The sequence below is a fragment of the Macaca nemestrina genome, chromosome 4 (genome assembly GCF_043159975.1).
Source record: "Macaca nemestrina isolate mMacNem1 chromosome 4, mMacNem.hap1, whole genome shotgun sequence".
In the NCBI taxonomy this organism is placed as follows: domain Eukaryota; kingdom Metazoa; phylum Chordata; class Mammalia; order Primates; family Cercopithecidae; genus Macaca; species Macaca nemestrina.
Genome location: NC_092128.1, coordinates 168271648 through 168280781, shown reverse-complemented (window position 1 = coordinate 168280781; position 9134 = coordinate 168271648).

The following is a 9134-nucleotide window of genomic DNA, read 5'->3' as shown; positions in this document are numbered from 1 at the left end:
TTAGTTATGACCTCAGGTTGATGACAGCAGCAGGGACTGGTCCATCAATCCTTTATACTATGCCCTTGTAGACACCGGGGTTGGTTGGAGATTGCAGAGACCTTTGTAACATTTGGGATGTAAAAGAAGCCATGCCAGACTGCTGCTTTTTGTCTTACATTGAAGGGAAATAGCCGTGCTTGAGCATTCTACTTGATTTTTTTTTTTTTGAAATAGCAAAGCTATCATGAAATCATTCGCTTGTAACGAAATGCAGCCATTGTCAGCTATGAGAGTTGCTGGGATGGGGCGTGTTTGAGTGTGTATGTGTCTGTTTCCCTTGCTCTATTTCAGATCTAACCCTTGAATTGCTAACTGGGGGAGGGAATGGCCTCTTTTTAGATTGTCCTTGTTTTGACTTATCTGCCAAGGCAAAAGAATGTCAGAGGGTTTGCCACACAGTCCTGCAGAGAACCCTGCTCTTTGCCAGGATTTTTGTATCAAATAGTTTGTTTGGCCAAATTTAGAGAATAGTTTAAAGGGGGGAAAAGCTTGCATGTGATATGTATAATTATTATGTTAGAATACTTTTTAAATAATATGCTGCGATTGGCATCTTTCTTCCTGAAGGTTGGGGATTGTGCTGAGAGAGTGCAGCTGTGTCTCTGCTCTCTGCAGTCTTGGGCAGGCGTCACTGTTTGTCTCCTGATACAGAGGGCTGAATGCACTATTTCACATTGATGCCACATTTTAAAATCTAAATATGATTAACATGTTTTAGGGTGTTTAACAAATAATTCACTTTTTTGCAGATATGAAATGCTAAGATATAAAAAGAGAGAGAGAAGGCATGCAAGAAACTGTGTAATACTAGAGGAAGGCTGTATTGGACACAGTACCATCTTTTATTTCATATACTTCTGTGACAACTAAGTCTGTGCAGGATTTGACTAGCTCTGTACAGATACCATCTGATGGAGTTTTCACCTGGTACCTTGTTGTGGGAAGTCAGGGACCCTGAACGGAGGGACTGCCTGAAGCCATGGCAGAAAAACATAAATTGTGAAGATTTCATGGACATTTATTAGTTCCCCAAATTAATACTTTTATAATTTCTTACGCCTGTCTTTACTGCAATCTCTGAACATAAATTGTGAAGATTTCATGGACATTTATCACTTCCCCAATCAATACTCTTGTGATTTCCTATGCCTGTCTTTACTTTAATCTCTTAGTCCCATCATCTTCATAAGCCGAGGATGAATGTTGCCTCAGGACCCTGTGATGATTGTGTTAACTGCACAAATTGTTTAAAGAATATGAAATCTGGGCACCTTGAAAAAAGAGCAGGGTAAGAGCGATGTTCAGGGAACAAGAGAGATAACCATTAGGTCTGGCTGCCTGAGAGCCAGGTGGAACAGAGCCATATTTCTCTTCTTTCAAAAGCAAATAGGAGAAATATCACTGAATTCTTTTTCTCAGCAAGGATCAGCCCTGAGAAAGAGAATGCGTTCCTAGGGGAAGGTCTCTAAAATGGCCCCTCTGGGAATGTCTGTCTTTTACAGTTGCAGATAAAGGATGAAATAAGCCCTGGTCTCCTGTAGCGCTCCCAGGCTTATTAGGATGAAGAAATTCCCACCTAATAAATTTTGGTCAGACCGGGTTGTCTGCTCTTAAACCCTGTCTCCTGGTAAGACGTTATCAATGACAATGCATGCCCGAAACTTTATTAGTGATTTTAATTTGACCCTGGTCCTGTGATCTCACCCTGCCTCCATTTGCCTTGTAATATTGTATTACCTTGTAAAGCATGTGATCTCTGTGACCCACACCCTATTCATACACCCCTCCCCTTTTGAAAATCACTAATAAAAACTTGCTGGTTTTGCAGCTTGGGGGGCATCACGGAACCTGCCGACATGTGATGTCTCCCCTGAACACCCAGCTTTAAAATCTCTCTCTTTTGTATTCTTTCCTTTTATTTTTCAGACCAGCTGACACTTAGGGAAAAAGAAAAGGACTCATGTTGAATTATCAGGGGCTGGTTCCCCTGATAGTACCTTACTATGGACCTCTGACTTTTGTTAAAGGCTTTTCTGGAGCATTAGCATTGGCTGTTATTGGAAGCTTGCTGACCTCTCATGAGTGTGCAGTCTGAGCACTGGGGGAGATAATGTCCTGTGAAGGATAAAAACCAATTGATAAATGGCTTCTTCTTTCTTTCCCCAGGCAGATAGTTTTGAGATATATTCCATAAGAGTCCTTCAAAGAGTCCAGGAGATCAAACACCAATTTGAAAAATCATTCTCATATTGAATTTGTCTTGTACCTTGTTCTATTTTCTTTCTTTCATTCCTGCTCTCTAGGATAATCACTTCCCAAATAAAGTGCTCCACCTAAGACTTTGTCTCAGGATCTTTCCTTAGGGATCACAGGTTAAGACACAGCAGAGCCATCATATAAGCTAATTTTGATGGAAAAAAAAAAACCAAAAAAAACAAAAAAACCTTTGGAGGAGACTTCTGGTTCCAAAATGGCAACATAGAAGCAAACTGGCCTTACTTTTCCCCACAGAACACCAAAAACAAATATGCAGTATGAAGATTATCACCAGCAATATCTCAGAACTCAAATATGAGGCTGAGATGTTCCTGGGGCCACAGAGAAGTGAAAACCTCTTAAGAAAACAGTAAGAGAATTGGACTTTCATATTCTTGATGTCCATCCTCCCGTCTGCCCAACACCAAGCACATGGAAAATTTTTCCCAACTCACAGTTTCTATACTGGAAAAAGTGAGATCAAGGTGATGACAAACTTCTCCATAATCCTGGGTTCTTTGGCAGGGTAACTATCCTCAACCCATAGGAAGCATTGGGAGTACCTGAAGGGAGAAATATCCTCGAAGACAGTCAGAGACAAAGAGGGGAGGTTGGACTACTATTCTTAGCCCAGGAAGCTCTGCTCTGTAACTTGGTCAAGGAGATGGCAGATCAGAGTGGCTGTTCAGCAGCATCAAACTGTAAAATGTTTGTTCCACAGGCCACTGGGCATGAGCCTTTAGGCACAGGCACCCTTCTAATACTACTAAGTGTCTCCTTTGTGACCTCTCTCATTTGGGATGGGCAGCACACTGATTGTTTCCTAGAATCAAGGGAGACTTGGCTGAAAGACACCATCTAGTACTGAAAAGAAGCAGTGACCTAGCAGAGGACAAGGAAAATCAATAGAGAAATTACAAAGCATCTCTAAGCAAACATATCCAATAAAAACCCAAACAACGTAGACAAAAAGACTAGAATAAATAATAAATCCTTCAATGCAAAGACATGGACATACATCCACAAGAAACAATAGCAAATAGGGAACCATAATCTCTCCAAAAGAACAAAGCCAGGATCCAGCGACTCTAACTAGATGATGATATGTGATCACTCTGACCAAGAATTCAAAATAGCACTTTTAAGGAAAGTCAGTAATCTCCAGGATAACACAGAAAAACAATTTAGAAATTTACCAGAGAGATTTATTAAAGAGATTGAACTAATGAAAACAGACAGAAATCTTGGAACTGAGAAATACATTTGCTGAATCAAAAATTCATTAGAAGCAGCAGAATGACTTAGGCAGAGGAAAGAATCAGTGAGTTCAAATACACAGAGGAGAAAAAAGAAACAGGATATAAAGAAATAATCACCAATAAGAAATAGAAAATTAAAAGACTAAACCTAAGAATTATTGGTGTTCAAGAGGGAGGTAAGCAAGAGCAAGGAGTAGAAAGCTTATTTAAATACAAAATAACAGAAAACCTTCCAAAACTAAATAAGGAGGTAAATATCTAAGTACAGGAAGGTCAGAGAACACCAAGTAGGTGTCTGAACTAAATAAGACTACCAAAAGTTATGTTATGATCAAACTTTCAAATGTCAAGGACAGAGAGAATCCTGAAAGCAGCAAGAGAAAAGAAGCAAATCACATAAAAAGGAGCTCAAATTTGCCTAACAAACCTCTCAATGAAAATCATACTGGCTGTGAGGAAGTGGAACAGTATTTTTAAAAATAACTTTAATTTTAGGTTTTGGGGTACATCTGAAGGTTTGTTACATAGGTAAACTCAAGTCACAAGGGTTTGTTGTGCAGATTATTTCATCATCCAGATACAAAGCCCAGTGCCCAATAGTTTTCTTTTCTGCTCCTCTCCCTTCTCCCACCCTCCATCCTTTGTGTCCATGAGTTCTCATCATTTGGCTCCCACTTATAAGTGAGAACATGTGGTATTTGATTTCCTTTTTCTGCATTAGTTTGCCTAGGATAATAGCCTCCAGCTCCATCAGTGTTTCCACAAAACACATTAACTCATTCTTTTTTATGACTGCATAGTATTCCATGGTGTATATGTACCACATTTTCTTTATCCAAACTGTTGTGGTTGGGCATTTAGGTTGATTCCACATCTTTGCTATTGTGAATGGTACTGCAATGAACATTCACATGCATGTGTCTTTATGGTAGTATGATGTATATACCTCTGGGTATAAACCCAGTAATGGAATTGATGGGTCCAATGGTGGTTCTGCTTTTAGCTCCTTGAGGAATCACCATACTGCTTTCCACAACAGTTGAACTAATTTACACTCCCACTAGTAGTGTAGAAGTGTTCCTTTTTGTCCACATCCTTGACAGCATCTATACTTTTTTGACTTTTTATTAATAGCCATTCTGACTGGTGTGAGATGATATCTCATTGTGGTTTGGATTTACATTTCTTTAATGATCAGGGATATTGAGATTTTTTTCATATGCTTGTTGGCTGCATATATGTCCTCTATTGAAAAGTGTCTGTTCCTGTCCTTTGCCTACTTTTTAGTAGCGTTGTTTTTCTCTTGTAAATGTGTTTAAGTTTCTTATAGATGCTAGATACTAGACCTTTATCAAATGTATAGTTTGCAAAAATTTTCTCCCATTCTGTAGGTTGTAAGTTTAATCTGTTGATAGTTTCTTTTGCTGTGCAGAAGCTCTTAAGTTTAATTAGGTCCCATTTGTCAATTTCTGCTTTTGTTGCAACTGCTTTTGGCACCTTTGTCATAAAATCTTCACTCATTCCTACGTCCAAAATGGTATTTCCTAGGTTGTCTTCCAGGGTTCATATAGTTTTGGGTTTTAACTTAAGTCTTTAATTTATCGTTAGTTGATTTTTGTATATGGTGTAAGGAAGGAATCTGGTTTCAATCTTCTGTATATGGCTAGCCAGTTACCCCAGAATTATTTATTGAATAAGGTGTCTTTTCCTCATTGCCTTGTTTTTGTCAGCTTTGTCAAAGATCAGATGGTCATAGGTGTGTATCCCTATTTCTGGGCTCTCTATTATGTTTCATTCATCCATGTGTCTGTTTTTGTACCAGTACCATGCTATTTTGGTTACTGTAGCCCTGCGGTATAGTTTGAATTTGGTAATGTGATGCCTCCAGCTTTGCTCTTCTTGCTTAGGATTGCCTTGGCTATTCAGGCTATTTGTTTGGTTCCATATGAATTTTAAAATAAATTTTTCTAGTTCTGTGAAGAATGTTAATAGAACAACATTTTCAAAGAGCTGAAAGAAAAACATCCTTTCACCCAAGAATACTGTATCGACAAAACTATCCTTCAAATATAAAGGAGAGATAAAGTCTTTCCCAGACAAACAAAAGCTGAGAGAATGTGTCACCAGCATACCCATCTTACAAGAAATGCTGAAAAGTGTTTTTCAATCTGAAAGAAAAACACACTAATGTGCAGAGGAAAACTTTTCAAAAGGTATAAAATCCACTGGTTAAACTAGTCCACAGACAAACCCAGGATAATCAAATATTGTAATTGTGGTGTGCAATTCACTCACAACTTTAGTATGAAGCCCAAAAGACAAATCTGTCAAAAACAATAATAGCTATGGTAACCTGTTAAAAGGTAGGTAACATAAACATAGGTAAATCGAGGTAATGAAACTAAAAATATGGGAGGACGGAGTTTAAAAAATGTACATTTTTTTTTCATTTTTCTTTGTTTCTATCTTTTCTTTATGATTTAAGTTGTCATCTTTTAAAAATAACTTGTTATATTTATAAGATTTTATTTGTAAGCCTCATGGTAACCGTAATGCAGAAACCTATAGCAGATTCACTGAAAAAAAAAAAAGGCAACAGAATAAAGCATACTACCAGAGGAAAAGGAAATCATTTAACTGCAAAGTAAGACAATAAGAAACATGGAAAGAGAGAGAGAGAAATCTCAAAACAAACAGAAAAAAAAGCAAGAAATGGCAATAGTAATTCTTTGTTTACAAAAAATAACACCGAATGTAAAAGGACTCAATTCCCAAATTAAAAGGCATAGAGTGACTGAATAATAAGGAAACAAGGCCCACGTATATGTTGCCTACAAGAAACTCACCACACCTATGAGGACACACAGATTGAAAGTAAAGGGATAGACAAAGATATTTCATGTAACTAGAAACCAAAAAAGTAAGTAGCTATACTTATATTGGATAAAATAGACCACAATTAAAGACTGTAAAAAGAGACAAAGAAAGTCACCATATAATGATAAAGGTGTCAATTAAGCAAAAGGATATAACAATTATAAATATCTGTGTATCCAATATTGGAGTTCCCAAGTACATAAAGCAAACGTTAATAAATCTAAAGGGAGTGATAGATTACAATACAATAATAGTACAAAATTTGAACACCCCACTCTCAGTAATGAACAGAATTATCTAGACAGAAAATCAACAAGAACATATGGAGTTAAACTACACACTAGACCAAAAGGGCCTGACATTTATAAAACATTTCACCCATCTGCTGCAGAATACACAGTGTTTCATCAGCACATGAAACATTCACCAGAATACACCATATCTTAGGTCACAAAACAAGTTCCAATATATTTAAAAAGGCAGAAATCTTATCAAGTATCTTAACTATCCACAATTGAATTAGTCAAAAAATCAAAAGCGAGAAGAACCTCAGAAAACATACAGACATATGGAAATTAAACAACATACTTGTGAATGACCAAGTCAATAAATTAAGAAGAAAATTTTAAAAATTTCTTGAAACAAACAAAAATGGAAATACAACATACCCAAACCTACGGGATATGACAAAAGCAGTACTAAAAGGAGAGCTTATAGCAACAAACACCAATATCAAAAAAGTAGAAAGACTTCAAATAAACAAACCAATAATACATGCCAAGGAACTAAAAGAGTAAGAATAAACCAAACCCCAAATTAGTAGAAGGAAAGAACTAATAAAGATTAGAACATAAATAAATAAAATCGAGAAAAAAAATAAAGAAGATCAGTGAAATGAAAAGTTGATTCTTTGGAAAGATAAACAAAATTGACATACCTTTAGCTAGACTAAGAAAAAAAAGAGAGAAGAACTCAAATCAGAAATGATAAAGGAGACGTTATAAATGAGATGATATAAACACAAAGAATCATTAGAGGAATATTATTAACAACTATACACCAATAAATTGTAAAACCTAGAGGAAATAAATAAATTCCTGTACACATACCTCTTACCAAGATTGAACCATGAAGAAATAGAAAACTTAAACCAATAATGAATAACAAGATTGAAGCTATAATAAAAAGTCTCCCATCAAGGAAAAGTCCAGGACCTGAGGGCTTCACTCCTAAAATTTACAAAATATTTAAAGAAGGACTAATACCAATTCTACTCAAATTCTTCAGAAAAATTGAAGAGGAAGAAATACTTCCAAACTCATTCTATGAGGTCAGCATTCCCCTCATACTAAAACCAGACAAAGAAAAACAAAAAAAGGAAACTGAGGCCAGTGGCACTGATGAACATAGATGCAAACATTATCAACAAAATACTAGCAGACTGAATTCAACAGCATATTAAAAAGATTATTCACCATGGTCAGGTGGAATTGATTTCAGGGTGCAAGGATGGTTTAACATACGGAAATCAATAAATGTGATACATCACACTCACAGAATCAAGAACGAAACCATATAATCATCTCAACTGATGCTGAAAATGCATTCAATAAAATCCAAAATTCCTTTATGATAAAAACTCTCAACAAACTGGATATAGAAGGAATATACTTCAAAATAATAAAGGCCATATATGACATCTATGGTTACCCAAGGTCAGGAAGGAAGGGTAAGGGAAATGGGGAGATGAAGAGAGGTTTTTTTTTTTTTTTTTTTTTTTTAATGAGTACAAATATATGGTCTGATTAAAACATAAGATCTAGCATTTGATAGTTCAGTAGGGTGACTACAGATTACAATAATCTACTGTAGGTTTCAAAATAACTAGAAGAGAATGAATGTTTCTAGCATAAAGAAAAGACAAATACTTAACATGATAGATATCCCAATTACACTATTTGATTTTTACAAATTATATGAATGTATTGAATTATCACATGTACCCCCAAAATAAAAAATTAAAAAAGAATGAAAATTAATAAAATTATTGAAGAAGTGATGACATAGGTAATACCTACTCAATAAAACGATGAATGTGGAAACATTGAAATTGAAAGGCCATTCTCAGGATGCATGTGAATTTGCCTTCAATATCTCTTAGTGAACTCGCATGATATATTCATTTTCCTTCATTTTGAGGTTTTACAATTAGCAGTTGGCCCAGTGATTGATTGATTGAATAGAATCAAGTATCGTAATTATACTGAAGATTGGAAGGTTTGCATATATTTTAAAGGTACTAACTGAAGTCTCAGGAATGAGGGGAAACAACTTTACCACTTAGAACTTCTCCCTGACAGGTGTCAGATTAAAGAAATAGCAAACTCAAGGATTAGTGGTGAGAAAAGGAGAAGAAAGTCACAATTTATTACTTGCTCTCAATACAGGCTCATTAGCTAAGTCAAAGAAAGGACTTCTTTTCTTCTGAATCTAATACTACAGTAGCAGCTCCTAATCTGAAGTTTTTTTTTTTTCCCTGTGGTTTCAGTTACCTATGGTTAATGGATGTCCAAAAATATTAAATGGAAAATTCCAGAAATAAACAATTCCTAAATTGTGTGCCACTCTGAGTAGTGTGATGAAATCTTGTGCCATCTTGCTGCACCTTGCCCAGGACCAGCATCACCCCTTTTTCCTGGT